Raw genomic sequence first — 14,404 nt, 5'->3', positions numbered from 1 at the left:
TCCTTATTCTAATCTCTAACGTGGAAATGGGGAAGAGCTAAGGCAAGGCAAGCCAACAAGCACAATACTCTCCTGCTGAGAGGATGTTTATTAAAGTTTGTGCAATATAGATGTTTTTAATTATTAGCCCTGCACCCTCAGGGAACTGAGGGAGAAAAAAAAATCATCACATCAGTGTAAAAATACATGGAATTCGAGCTGATTTTTGCTTTAGCTCAGTCTCTGCCTGTTTCCCTACACAGGATTTATTTTCCTCACCATTCATAAGCTGCACTTAGTGACTGCTTTTCTCATTCACATCTTGCTCTCTCCCAGTCCCTAGCAAACTAAACACAAGAACCTGCTTTGTGGAGCTCTGACCACAGCCGTTCAAGGTCTTCGGGAACAACTGCTTTTGATTACATGCAGTAATCTTTAGATATATTCATGTGCTGTATTTTATGGTAAGATAGATGGTATTTAGCCATAAGTAAAATTATGATTACTTATTACTATTATTGAGCAAGAGCAGATTTCTCCAGTTTTCCTTTTTTTAATCCTGTGTGTTTTAATGATGAGGACATCATTAAACACCTGAACTCTGACTCAAACAACAATTTATCACTGTAAATAATATACTTGTGGGTGAAATGGGGCAGTATGTTAAAGGGAGGCTGCAGGGATATCGCTCCAAGCATGGAGCTGCCACACAGAAAGGCAGCAACTACTACTGCCACGTCATATGCGCTTCCAAGAGCTGGCTCAGGCGCCTCCAACACAAACCATCTAGGCTGTGCATGCCAGCAGCACCCCGTAAGACACACAAGCAGGATCATGCCTACAGAGACAGAGGTGGTTCATGCAAAAGCAGAGCTTTAGGGGCCTGAAGCAGCACCTCCAGGCTTTGGACGCTTCTGCTTCCAGGCAGCACCTGGGAATGCAGGGGGTTGTGGTTTGGGACTTAGAGATGAGCATTCTGAACCTCCCTTGAGGTGCATGATGCTTTCACCCCCTCAAGTTTATCTCCCCAGCGCAAAGCAAGCAGCCTCCTCTCAACACTCAACTTCGCTCCATCCAATTAACCACAACACTGGTAAGTACTGCGATCCCCTGTGCGAGGAATCAGAGGAGCATCACAACCACCAGACCAGAGCATCTTACTGAAACACCAACATCCTTCTCCCTCTCATTATCTGGTTTAGTATGGGCCTTCTGTAGGGACATGCCACTTTAAGCCTATGGGACAACAAAAGCCCCTCTGCTCTATGCAGTGTTGCTGCCACTGGGGTTGCTAGGAGAGGGACTTTTTCACAAGGGCCTGTAGGGACACAACAAGGGGGAATGGCTTCGAACTGACAGACGGAAGATTTATATTAGATACTAGAAGGAAATCCTTCTCTGTGAGGGTGGTGAGGCGCTGGCACAGGTTGCCCAGAGAAGCTGTGGCTGCCCCATCCCTAGCAGTGTTCAAGGCCAGGTTGGACAGGGCTTGAAGCAACCTGATCTAGTGGAAGGTGCCCCTGCCCATGGCAGGGGGTTTGGAACTGGATGAACTTTAAGGTCCCTTCCAACACAAACTGTTCTGTGATTCTATGATTTCTTGGCTTTTATCACAGCTTCCTCTCCAGGACCATTTAAGAAGGAATCTTCCCCATGTGTTTCTGTAGCTCTTCCTTTATTTGCAGCTGCAAGTAGTGGGAGGGAAGCCTGCCAGGCCCAGAAGTTACTGGAAGGCGTAGAGCATCTCACTGCATGCCACCCTCAAATAATGATTTCTGTCACTGCAAAACTGTCACAGGCTGTTCTCCTTAGAGGAAGATCTTGCACAGGAAAAGAGGGTAGTGCAGGGGGAGAGCTCACCTTTCCTCCCACGTTCAGGAAGTACAGAAATGTCCTGTGCATGGATAAAGGCATATTTGCTCCTCCTGCCAGCACAACATCAACCATCTACATCGCACCCCATCTTTCTTCTTCAATAAGGCAATGGCATACGGGCAGACAGAGGTTCGCAGGGGCTACTTGGTATCTGTTCGGTCTCTACTCACCCCCAAAGTGCAATGTCACACCAAGAAATTAATAAAAGCTTGTTGTGGAGATGCATGTAAAAGGCTCCTCTAAGTCAGGCATGGGAATTTTTGGTAGCTGAGTAGTGAGGAGACAGAAGGAGGTACCCAGCCCCTTGACAAACACCAACCTGCCTCCCTTCCTCTAGCATCCCGTATTTTAGCAGCATTGTAACAGACCCTGTTTTCATGATTTGAAAGAAAATGGAAGAGAAAGCCTCCCCAAAAGAGCACAAATGTGTGACAGAAAGGTTGAACAATTGGGTAATATGTAGTTTCCATGGCTTATCAAACTGGCAGTTCCTATCACCAGTCTGAGGGAGGACACAGAAATAGGACCAGCAAAAATATGAAATGCACACAGAGATAAAACTAACTCTGCACAAGTTAGGAACTTGGTTTTTTGAACATGTGTTTGCCAGTGAAAGAAAAGGTTGAGGAGTTAAGAAGCTTTCCATAATCACACCACCTCAGGACTCTTGGGGAAGGGAGAGGAAACTTTCAGCTCCTTAAACCACTGGAGCAAAGACCACAAAAAAGTTGGTCTTTCCTGGCACATGCACCCTTAGCTGAGCTAGGATTTTGCAAAGGATTTCTTTTAGCCTGTTCTTATTTTCTGTTGTTACAAGAGATCCCCAATTTTCCTTCCAGAGACTGCACGCCTTATTTGGAAAGCAACCCAAGTATGCTCCAAAGAGTGTGTGCTGTGATTTTACTTTCTGTTAAATATAACTCCAGATTTCTAGAACTGTACAAACAGGCCCCCTTTTTGTACTCTGGGTGCTTATCCCACACACCTAAGTTAGAGAGCACCACAAAAAAAACTATTCCTGAAATCATCTACTTCAGCACATCTCTCACCAGTGGCATGAGCAGAAAAGGGCTGGGGGAATACTTTGCATCACGCTAGAAAAAGAAGTGGATAAGGATTCAGGATGCAAAGCACACATGGTTCTCACCCACAGCAGTGAGAGACACCTCTCAGCTCTAAAGCCATCTCCATGGCTTGCCATGGGATCTTCCAATAGAATGCTTTTATTTTTACAGGAAAACCTCTATTAAACTGAAGCTAAGGCTCAAATTACATAGATCCTTCTGCCAAGAGAATGAAAAAACCTCCATCATAAAAAAAAAGACTGAACGTGAGTCCATGTTGCTCATGTTTCTTAAGTGACTTTGAGACCAGATTTTCTGTATTTGCCACAAGGAAGGAAACTTCCAGGGATGTGCAAGTCAGGCATCCCTCTTCCCCATTCACGTATCAGTACCAGGAAAAAATGATTCTGTAGGCTAAATTCTGCCTGTACTGAATGCAACCCCATCATCTTCAGAGGCCCACTGTAAATATCCAAGTAGAGAACTGCTTGTAGAAAGAGAGAAGTCTAACTGAACCTATACGCTAATTCCAACTCCAACCATTTAATCATGTTGTCAAGAAAGGAGGGAGGTGGAAGAAAGAGGAACAACTGCATGTATGTGTCTCACATGGGACCTAGGTGGTATAGATAAGGGATCCCAGGGGAGTGCAACACTACTCCTGGTAAAACCTACGTTGTTTATCGAGGGCAATTCTCTTGCACAAGCAGAAGAGCTGACCAGACATCAAATGAAGGTGACTAACCTCAGCAGACCTCTCAGGCCAAAATGGTTGTTTAAAAGACTTGCTTTTACTTCCTGGGCACCCTGACAATAAAATTATGCAACCACCAGTTAGCAAAAACCATATACGCTGCGCTTCCTAGACTATCATAGGGTACAATATAAAAAGGGGAAAGCAAATTAGGTAGGAAGAACAGGAGCAACTTACTGGTGCGGACAGAGTTCCAGCGTGAGCAAGTAGCTTCAAACCCTCTGACTGCAGAGAAAAAAAAGCTGCTAGTTAACGGGCAGAGATGCATGCTCTACACAGGAACACTGTGAGATTTAATGCAGACAAACCAGTGAAGAGACTCAAATTCTGCTCTTAGTTTTGCTGCTGATTCGTTGATCAGTGAAATTCAGTTACCCTGGCTGTGCATACGCAGCAGTCTTGATTTACTCTGTGGACTCATTATTTTATTTCAGGTTGCTCAGAAGGCTGTGATCCTTGGATGTCAGGTGCTCTGACAAAACAAATGCCATTTCAGAGATGAGGAAGAAAGTCAGTGGACAGTTTAATAAGATCAATGCAAAAGCAAAGCAAAAGGAAACCACACAGGATAGGTCAGAGCCTGTCCTTCTACTTACACCAGGAGAGAAATCTGATTATTTAACACAAACTTGGTTTTCAGAAGTCGGATTTCAAATAACCAAGATAAAATGTAATGAGATGAAAACAGAAGTAATACATTCAGATCAAGAATGATGGATTTGAATTTCCCACCTGTATTTCAAGCATGGTTATAGGCAAATTTAGGAATTGAAAAGGTTGTCAAAAGTAAAAGCAAATTTCAGGTTCTTGCCCTTGGGGAGCCAATAAAGACTTTGAGGAGGAATGTTTTTTAAATGTGAGGGACAAAACAATATAAAGTATCTTCCTGTGTTGTTTTACAATTTCACAGCAAAGCAAAACACTGGCTTGATTCAAGATTAGGAGGAGGACTCCAAAACAAAGATTCCTGATATATTGCCTGGAAAGTGGCAATAGCACAGAGTAGCAGAAATGAAAGTAGTCAAAGAAATTCAGAGTATCTGACAACAAGCTGGAGGTCTGAGTCTCTGGGGTCTCTAGTCCAACCTTCTGCTCAAAACAGGGTCAGACCAAGGCATTCAGGGCTTTCTTTAGATCTTTGAAACCTTCAAAGATGCACAAGCTTTCTGGGCAACCTATTCCAACATCTAACTATCCCAAGTTTCTTGCTTGCAGTCAGAACCTTTAACTTCAATTCTGGATCTTAATGCTGATCAGAGCTTCCTTGTTAATTTAGATTCTCCCCCCCCAGCCATGTGCCCATCACAGACAGGTGCTTTCACAGTGGTGCTGCCACACTGCTCTCTGCTGAACCTTCACTGCAGAAGGAAAAGAAAAATCTTCCACAAGTAATTAGCTGAGAGCTACTTCCCAATGCCTGCTAACGTCACAGTTACCCAAGAGTGAGGATTGCGGGGATACTGCAGAACATGGCACAGGCTATTATTCCTTTTCTGTTCTTCAGAAGGAAACTTTCACTTCACCCTCCTCTGGCAGCTGGGTTGGAGTTCTTTTGTTTACCTTTCCAGTGTCTCTTGTTCCCTTTTCCTTGGCCACTGCAATATAAAATGAACACGTGGCAATTTTCTAAGTCTTTTTCTTTTTTTAGAGATGCTGCCAGAAGCTCTCATGTGCTACACATCACACAGCTTGGAAAGGTAGGGGACTTGCAAGCCCTAAACTCACCCTTTTGCACATTAACTGCCCTATATTCAGACAATTCAAAGCTGACCCTTGTCTCATAGCTTGAACCTGTCACCATGCCCCCTAAAGACCCTCCTACAGATACTGTTAGGCTAGTGTTTTGCAGGGCAGAATTTAAGGAGCTGTTTATAAAGATGAGAATCAATTAGCTAAATACATACAGCAAATAAAAAGTAGCAAACTAAATGAGACAACCCAAATGACATTTTTCAGGGGGGCAGGGGACAATTTGCAACTTCAGCATGTAAACTGTGTTTACAGACATTTGCTTTTGTCTGTTTTGATTGGTTTTTAACTTGCTTAGCTACTAGGTATTTATTGTGAAGAAAAACCGAAGCAAGGTTGTTGATGCTCTGTGAAAGATTTTCAAGATTCCTCAGTTACTAATGTTTATTGGATAACAAAAGCTTCAGAGAATGCTGGCACTCCATTTTTATAAACTTTCTATGTGCTCTGGTATGTTTCCCTCCAAGTTCCAGTTCCCCAAGTCACATGGCTGTAATATTTTCCCCTTTATTTCTATCTCAGTTACACTAAGCAGTTTGAAAATACGACCCAAAGATGATTGTGCTATTGTGATGAACAAAACCCTCAAAAGAATAAAATAAGCTTTCAGGGAGGCTACTGCTCTGTTTGGAGAGGGAATGAACAATTTAAAATTGAACACCCCCCCCCCCCCCCCCAAAAAAAAACCACAACACAATAAATCCACAAACAAAAACCGAACAAAAAACCCCAAACAAAACAAAAAAATTTCCATACAAAAAGAACCCATCTTCACTTTGGCAACAATTCCTCTGAAAGGGCATTAAAGGAAATACCTGATTCCAACTGCCACTTGTTTAAAGCACTGATAGGACCCTCACTATTTAACCACAGCCTTCCCTTTGTCCTATTCATGGCATATGCAACAGGGGCTCAACACAACCACAGACAAGCACTAATTCCTAATCTCTACTAGGCCAAGCAAAAGGCTCTTCATGCGCTAGACAAAATTACATCAGAGTGATTTAAACTCACAGTGAAAAAAACAGACAGTCTTCTCTTCCAAATCTGCAAGGCCACTCTAAGCCTGCTATGAAAGGGGAGCAAGCAAGAACTCAGAGTAAAACCATTTCCACGAATTGTAATAAATAATATTATCCTATGCTTAAACCCGCTTTTCGTAACTGACTCATTGCCAGTCCCACCTTGCTCATCTTTGGGCTGAACAAGAAAGGTACATGTGCCATTTTAGGTAGAATTTTTTTTTGTTTGATACCTTATTCTGTACCGTCCTCCACCCAGATGCTACTGGGTTTGGATTAATAAAAAAGAGTGCCATAAGCAATATGAAATTTCAAATGAAAAATTAATAAAGAGGGATTAAGATTTCTTAAATTTCCAAGAACATCTAAACTTCTCTGAACAGTCACTGCTTGCTCTCATTTTTACCCACATCTGTCACAATCAACAGAGCCATGAACTCAGTATTTTAATTTAATGAAACTAAGAGCAGAAGTAGAACTTTAAAGTTTCCTCCATCCTATTTAACTTTCTCTACTTTTAAGCAACAGTCACATATGTACAACTTGCTATTCTTCAGAGATTTCAAAGGTCCTTGTAACACCTAAATCCCAGCAGGCTGCACCAGCTGCTGAAGTATTCATTTTGAAAACAAAAGCATATGCAGTAACAGGCCAAGCATAACATACTCCCATCTATACGCTCACCCTGCTGCTCTGTGAGCTGTTGCTCTCAGCTTTTCTTTCAACTGCTTCAACACAGGTTTACTTTCAGCTTTATCACTTGAACAGAGATAACAGCAAACTTACTTTCTACTGTGCAATGGAAACAGCCAGGGCCTTGTTTGCAAAGAGCAGAGCCCTGCTCCCCTCTTTGGGAAGGGCAGGATAGATCAGCCAGCCCATGCCATCCCCAGTGCTCACAAGAGACACAAACACCCCCAACTCCTCACTCAAGGCCACAGCCAGGGCAAGCAGCAACCAGCTCATTTGGATTGCTCCTGGCTCTCTAAGACTGCCTCTGTCCCTGCCAGTGGAGAAATCTTCCTTGCATTTTAACTCTGACCCTTATTCTCTTCCTTTTCCCTAACTTGACCCATGTACCCACCCCATGCCTGATGTCCCTGTTCCTGCCACACAGCCTGGCCTACGCTTTGTTTGTTGCTCATTTTTGGCAAATATCCAGTTTATTTTGTGAAATATCCAGTTTAATTCTCAGTGACAGAAATGCAAGGGTAGACAGAAAGAGAGTACCAGAAACAACAGGAAGAGAACAGCAAGTGGTACTACTGCAGGTGGTAATAACCAAATATAGCAACAGCATCAAAGTGTTCACTGTTGCCCTAAAAGAAAAAAAAAAAAAAAAAAAGCTTTAGACGATTTTTCAGACAACCCACTGCAAAACCTCAGAAATCCAGTCAACCAGACCTAGAAGAGCTGGGGGAAAAGGGACAAGAGACTGAAGCCCGTGCTACATGCCAATACCCTAAACCAAGCTTGACATTTGAATCATGCAAGATTATTCCAGTTATACAATCCCTGAGGAAAAACATGCCAGAGGTTAACTTTGTGAAAGTTAGTCATGCCTGCCTCATGATATTTACTGTGAGATATAATACTGGTAACCTTCCTTTAAAATCAGAGTGCTGATACAGACCTTATCGCCTGCCCTGCATATGGCTCAGACAGCACTTTTATGGGCTTTGACAGAGACTCCAAAAAGCAGTTATCAGTTTAATAACATGGGGAAAGGACTGGGTCCTGCCACCTCCAAGCTGAATAGTAACAGTCAAAACATGACAGGGTTCCAAGTCTTTCATCCTTAAAATCTGGTTAGTTGCTGGGCTGCTGCTAACCACGTAGCTACAGCACAGGAGTATCAGTTGCCATATCAGCACTTGTTTCCAGACATGTTTTATTAACCGATATTTTTTGTGCAGGTAAAAGGTATGGTGGTACACACAAGTTATACGCACGGATGTTTTATCCAGAATCACCCCACTTTGTGACATGTTCACATGCAAGTCACTCGTGGAATTCTGTTTGTTACACTGGGTTTGGTTGGGTATTTTTCTTTTCTTTCATTAATGCTAAGTAAATCTATCAGTTCCATCAGTTCTTTGTCATCAATGGAAAATCTTTAGTAAAGACCTCAAAACTGCCAGAAACTGTGCTGCTTAGCACAAGAGGATGTGGCACTACTTCCATTTTCTGGCAACAAGTAAATCAATTTTACTTTACAATTAAACAGCATCACTGAAGGAAGGTTGCTTGAATATTACTCTGCTATTGAATCCTCTCAAAGGCAAAACTTTTCCTGCGAATCATTATTTCTTGGTATCTTACAGCTACTGAACAAATCCATTCCCTTCTTCCAGTGCTGTTTTTCCACTGAAGTTAAATTCATTGCAATTTCCTCTAACCAAGCTTTTTGTGGTTCACCATTTCTCTCGGGTTTCTCCCTCTTCTTCTGCCTGCTGCTTTGTGAGCACCTCTTTTGTGACTCTAGCAGGACACAGCTCCTTGCTTCAACCCTGCTCCTCACAAAAGAATTACATGCTTCTATCGCTGCCTCAGCAGCACAGCCTCACAGTAAAGGCAGCTGTGGCCAAGGTCAGTCCTCCGCACCCACACGGCAACTGGACCAAGACTGCTCCTTCAGCCTCTGCTCAGGAACCTGCTCCTGGCACTGAGACCACAGGTTTATTCCCATGTCCAACAACTGAAAAAGTGCAACACTTAGCTAAGGCAGGAGCACTGTTAGCACCATAAGTGCAGTTACAAGTCCTGTTGTGTCAGCCTCCCCCCCACTATACCGCTACCATTTTGCTTTAGAGTAGTAAGTAGAAATCCAGCTGGCATTGTTATTACACCAAATGGTTTTTTTTTAGAGTCAGATGAAATTAATAAATTAGCATGATGAGGTATAAAAGTATCTAAGTTATTTACATACTATCATATCTAGTAATAATTTGTAAAATACTAATAGGGCTCTTTCAAGCCTTAAAAGATCCATCAGATTCAATAGTCAACAAAACTGAACCAGTTGTGAGGGACAAGTGATGTCTACCAGCAAGTTCAAAGCAGCATCTGTACTGTATGGTAGCTGCTAGAAAGGATGCTCTTATTTCTGTGAGGCTACTGGGAAAACACCAGAGCTTGTGTAGGTAGAAACACCAAAGATCACCTAAATGAAGGAAAACAGAACCATTTCAGCTTTCACATACATAAGTATCTCACAAAACAATAAACCCAGAAAATCCATCACAGTCTGACTACTTTTGCATGTTAGAATCAAAATTTTAAGCCACATAATCTCCCAGTAACCTGAAGTCTTCTATACACCTTTTTTCAACCTGACTCCATGATTCTCTTTCACTGAAATCACACCAGGAGAGCTATGGGGCAACATGAGTTCACAGAAGGAAGACAGGGAAAAAGGTCACTCGAATTATTAGGTGTGCAGGACTTTTCCATTTAACGTGGTAAAGTAAATCACAATATTTTAATAGCAGATTTTTCTGACATAAACAGCCTTTCTTTTAAAGCTAAAGGACTGCTAAATATAAAGCCACATGCTGAATTCTCTCAGGTATCCAGGATAAGCCTGTAACCCAAAATTATTCTTCTACAGCTAGGAATTTCTAAAATGAAACCAGCTCTTGAAACCAGCCCCAAACTGAGGATTTCAGACTCTTGCCATAATTATGAGCGAAGCACCTGAGGTCTGGAGACCAGCTCCAGGTGTCTTGCACTCCTCCACAATCCCTCCCTCAGTAGGTCATACTGACCTCCTACTCCAAACAGTATCACAGCCCACCCACCATAAATACCAAAGCCTCCTGGTAACACAGAATCCCCTGGAATAGCTTCTGGATCAAAGCCCTAGGAAAAAAAAAATAACAATAATCAAACAAAAACAAACAAACAAACAAAAACCCCAAACAAAAAAAACCACCAGCAAACCACACAATACAACCTCATACTCTCTTCTTTCAAGGTCAGGATAATTAGGAAAAGGAACAGAAGCCTAATCCTGCAGCTGGGTTTTATTTTCCTACCTCCTCTTTATCTGTTTTCATATTTTAATATAACACCACCTACTGAACTCTTGCACAGACCCATGTTGCAAAAGTTTTACAGGCTCTGCGCCTCTCAGTAATGTGCTCTTGGACAAGTCAGACTTCTTACTGGGTGAACATGAATTCCTCAGCCCACTCTGAAAACCCCTGTTGAAACTTCTTCAGCAGTGCATGGGTTTGTCAAGATTATAACAGCATTCCCATAAGGAATCTTCTCTACAGAGAAGAGGCTGTTATTATGCATGATCCACAGGGTACTAAGAGGCTTATATTTCTTGTTACAGTGTCTTGCTTCTATATGAAAAGGAAGAGTATGATCTGGAAAAGGTGGTATCAGCTGAAATACCGCAACCAATAAAACATCCCAATTTTGTTTGAGAAAGTATAAACTGCAGAGGCTGGCCTGTCAGGGATGGCTCTCCAATCTGATAACAGCTACGAAATCCAAGATTACAGATCCCTCTTCTAACAAATCATACATCTTCAGAAGCAGCTTAATGTGAACTGAAAAAATAAATGAGCTACTTGACTGAGAACTATTAACTGCCCCTATTGTACCAAAAATAAGTTACTGTTGCTACCACCATGCTGCATAACATAACGATAACATTATGTTCCAATTCCAGGTCAGGGTTTACCCCTTTCCTGATCATCCCAGTCTAGAGAAGTAGGACCGACAAAAAAGTAGGGAACATAATAACCTTTAATACATAAGAAACGGTGTCATAATTTTTTTCGCCTTTTCAGGGAGAACTGGGGGGGGAGAGGAGAGAAAGAAGACAACAAGAAATCAGCTTATCTTGCAGTGGAGGAGACAGGAGGAGTATGTGTCACCATCAGGAGTGAAACACCAGAACAATCTATATAGGACAAACACAAGGGAATCTTTTCTAACTGCTTCTTAGAAGCCCCTTAGAAAATCTTGAGAATGACCTAAACTTACTGCATGTTGCTACAGTAGCAAAGCTTAGGCTAGACAGTTACACTGCCTCTTCTACCCTACATTTACAGACCTCCACGTTGTTACCTCCACATCTAGTGAGTGCGTTTCCCGTGCCTGTCATTCTGATCTGTGAAAGACATACTACTGTGGACTTTCCTGGAAGTAAAAGCTTAGGGTTTTTTTATGGCTTGACTATGTGGGTGTCCCTACCTACGATTTGGGCCACACTGCATGAAAGCCCATGTAAAAACAGGAAGACGGTTTTTTCTAACAGCTGAAATCTGAACAGGCAACTGGTTGGAGATACAGAGCTTTAGCACACACAGAACTACACATTACATTATTGCTTCCATTCCTGTCCTGCCTCTGATACATGCTCCTCTGTCAGAGGGAGGAATATCCAATCCCCCTGTGGAACAATACATGAAACACCACTTTCAAGTCTGGGTTGAATGGTGGGGGGAGGAAGAGCAGTAATAAAAAAAACCCAGCCATTATCATATCTGTTAAACTGTCTTCTAACTGAAAACAATTTTGTTGCACTTGAAGAGCAACAGTAGGAAAAAGTGAGAACAAATCATTGGGCAACAGCTTTATTGGCTTTACAAAAAAGAAAATATGCAAAAAGTCAATGCAGCACATATCAGTGTGCAGAATTTTCTCTGTTATTACACACCAGTATAAGAAGTGACTCTTTAACAAAAAAGAAAACAAACAAAAAAAAAAAAAAAAGGAAAATGTACAGTTCTGGTCTCCTCAACATAAAAGGACATGGAACTGTTGAAACAAGTCCAGAGGAGAGCCACAAGGATGATCAGGGGCTGCAGCACCTCCCGTATGAAGACGGGATGAGAAAGTCGAGGCTGTTCAGCCTGGAGAAGAGAAGGCTGCGTGGAGACCTCACAGCAGCCTTCCAGTATCTGAAGGGGACCTACAGGGATGCTGGGGAAGGACTCTTCATTAAGGACTGTAGTGATAGGACAAGGGGTAATGGGTTAAAACTTAAACAGGGGAAGTTTAGATTGGATATAAGGAAGAAGTTCTTTACTGTGAGGGTGGTGAGGCACTGGAATGGGTTGCCCAGGGAAGCTGTGAATGCTCCATCCCTGGTAGTGTTCAAGGCCAGGCTGGACAGAGCCTTGGGTGACATGGTTTAGTGTGGTGTCCCTGCCCATGGCAGGGGGGTTGGAACTAAATGATCTTAAGGTCCTTTCCAACCCGAACTAGTCTATGATTCTATGAAATTCCTTGGTACTCAGCGTCTCTAATCTTCTCTTCTCCCAGCCATAGAGTTGCAAATTTGAATTCAAATTCCAAACTGGAGCTGTGAATTCAAGGACCTTGGCTCTCATCAGTTACAAGTGAACTGCTGATGCTATTACTAACACTCCCAGTACAACCAGCTCTCTTGCTTCTTGTGTTTCAGTGGAAGGAATTGCTCTTGCCAGTTGGGAATCCTTTCCTACTGCTTGGGGAAGGCCAGCAGAAGAAGCACTACTTACCATATGCCAAGCCACTTCAGCTACAGCCAAACTGGGCCCAAGAATCATGAGCATCCTGTGCTTAACCCTCTTCAGTTCTGCTTAACTGCAGGATCACCCTGTTCTATAAATAACCTGCAATAAAACCACACTGCAGGACTAGAGAGCAGTTAGTGAAAAAGAGCAACTTCCCTTCTATCACACAGAGGTAGCTGGCTCTGCCTGAACAATCAAATAATTGTTTGGGTTGAAAAGGACCTTGAAGCTCCCCTTGTTCCACACCCCCTGCCATGGACAGGAACACCTTCCACTAGACCAGGTTGCTCAAAGTCCCATCCAAGCTGGCCTTGAACACTGCCAGGGAAGGGGCAGCCGCAGCTTCTCTGGGCAACCTGTGCCAGTACTTCAGCACCATCACAGGGAAGAATTTCTTCCCTCATATCTAATCTAAATCTCCCCTCTGTGAGCTCAAAGCCATCCCCCTTGTCCTGTCACTACATGTCCTTGTAAAAAGTGTCATTGTCCGTCCCCTCTCTCCCACTCCCTGGATTTCTTGACAGCCCCTTCAGATATTGAAAGCTGCTTTAAGGTTTCCCCAGACTATTCTCTTCTGCAGGCTGAACAAGCCCAGCTCTCTTAGCCTGTCTTCATTGAAAGTCACAGGTGAGACAGAAACCTTTCTCCAGAACAGCCCATGACCATAACCTCACCCACCAGCAGTGCAAAATGAGACTATTACACTCAAGCTCGAACTCTAACAGTCCAAGAGGCCGGCCAGACCCCAGGACAGGACCTGCCATCACGGTGACACGGCGGCGGGGCTGTGGAAGACGACCTCATCCGTGTCACAGCTGGAGGCCCCCCTCAGGGGCAGCCCGGAAACACCGCCGGCTGACCCACGGCCGCCGCAAGGGGTGGAAGCTGGGCATGACTCATGTTTTTTGTTCGCTCCCTGGCGCAGCGCGGAGCAGCCGCTGCCCGAGGGAGCGGCGGAGGGACCCCTCCGAGCAGCTCCTACGCCCGTCCCGAAGGGGAGAAGCGTGGTACGAGGGGGAGGGCGCCCGGCGGCACGTGGCGCACCCGTCGCCAATCGGAAAGGCCGAGACCATAGAGCGGAGCCGGGCGCTCGCTAGACGTTCTGCCCGGGGAGCCCGTCTCTCTGCTGCCGCCATCTTGTTGGAGGCAGCAGAACCCGCTCGACCGCCCAACTGGGCCGCGCCCTCCTCCTCACTTACCTCAGGCGCTCCCCACCCTATGCCGCCCTCCCGCGCGGTCGGCGCCACTGGGCGCGGGGACCGGCTTTACCTCTAGTAGGCCCGCAGCGAAGCCTATGCTGGGTACGAGGCCGAGGGGCCGGCCGCCATCTTGGTAAAGAAGAGGGATGTGCGTGACCTACCAACATAAGGATGATCCCTCCCCCACGTACCCTTGGCCGGCGGGTTGCTATGGGAACGGGCAGGGCGCATGCGCGCCTGTCCC

General features: G+C 44.1%; 1 protein-coding gene across 1 annotated transcript in view; it reads right to left on the bottom strand.

Moving 5' to 3' along the window:
• The window catches only part of HDLBP (high density lipoprotein binding protein), a 39,132-nt gene extending 24,764 nt beyond the window's left edge, over positions 1-14,368 (bottom strand). Inside the window, exon 1 of the mRNA XM_061451711.1 lies at positions 14,231-14,368. The gene's annotated coding sequence lies outside the window, so the exon portion shown is untranslated. The remainder of the gene's footprint in view (positions 1-14,230) is intronic.
• Positions 14,369-14,404: the final 36 nt, after the last annotated feature.

The sequence above is a fragment of the Pezoporus flaviventris genome, unplaced genomic scaffold (assembly GCF_033815535.1).
Source record: "Pezoporus flaviventris isolate CSIRO_AGI_PZ_B2104156 unplaced genomic scaffold, CSIRO_AGI_Pfla_v1 ptg000013l, whole genome shotgun sequence".
NCBI classification, from domain to species: domain Eukaryota; kingdom Metazoa; phylum Chordata; class Aves; order Psittaciformes; family Psittacidae; genus Pezoporus; species Pezoporus flaviventris.
Note: the sequence above shows the minus strand (reverse complement) of the source record. Positions and strands in the feature narration are given on the sequence as shown.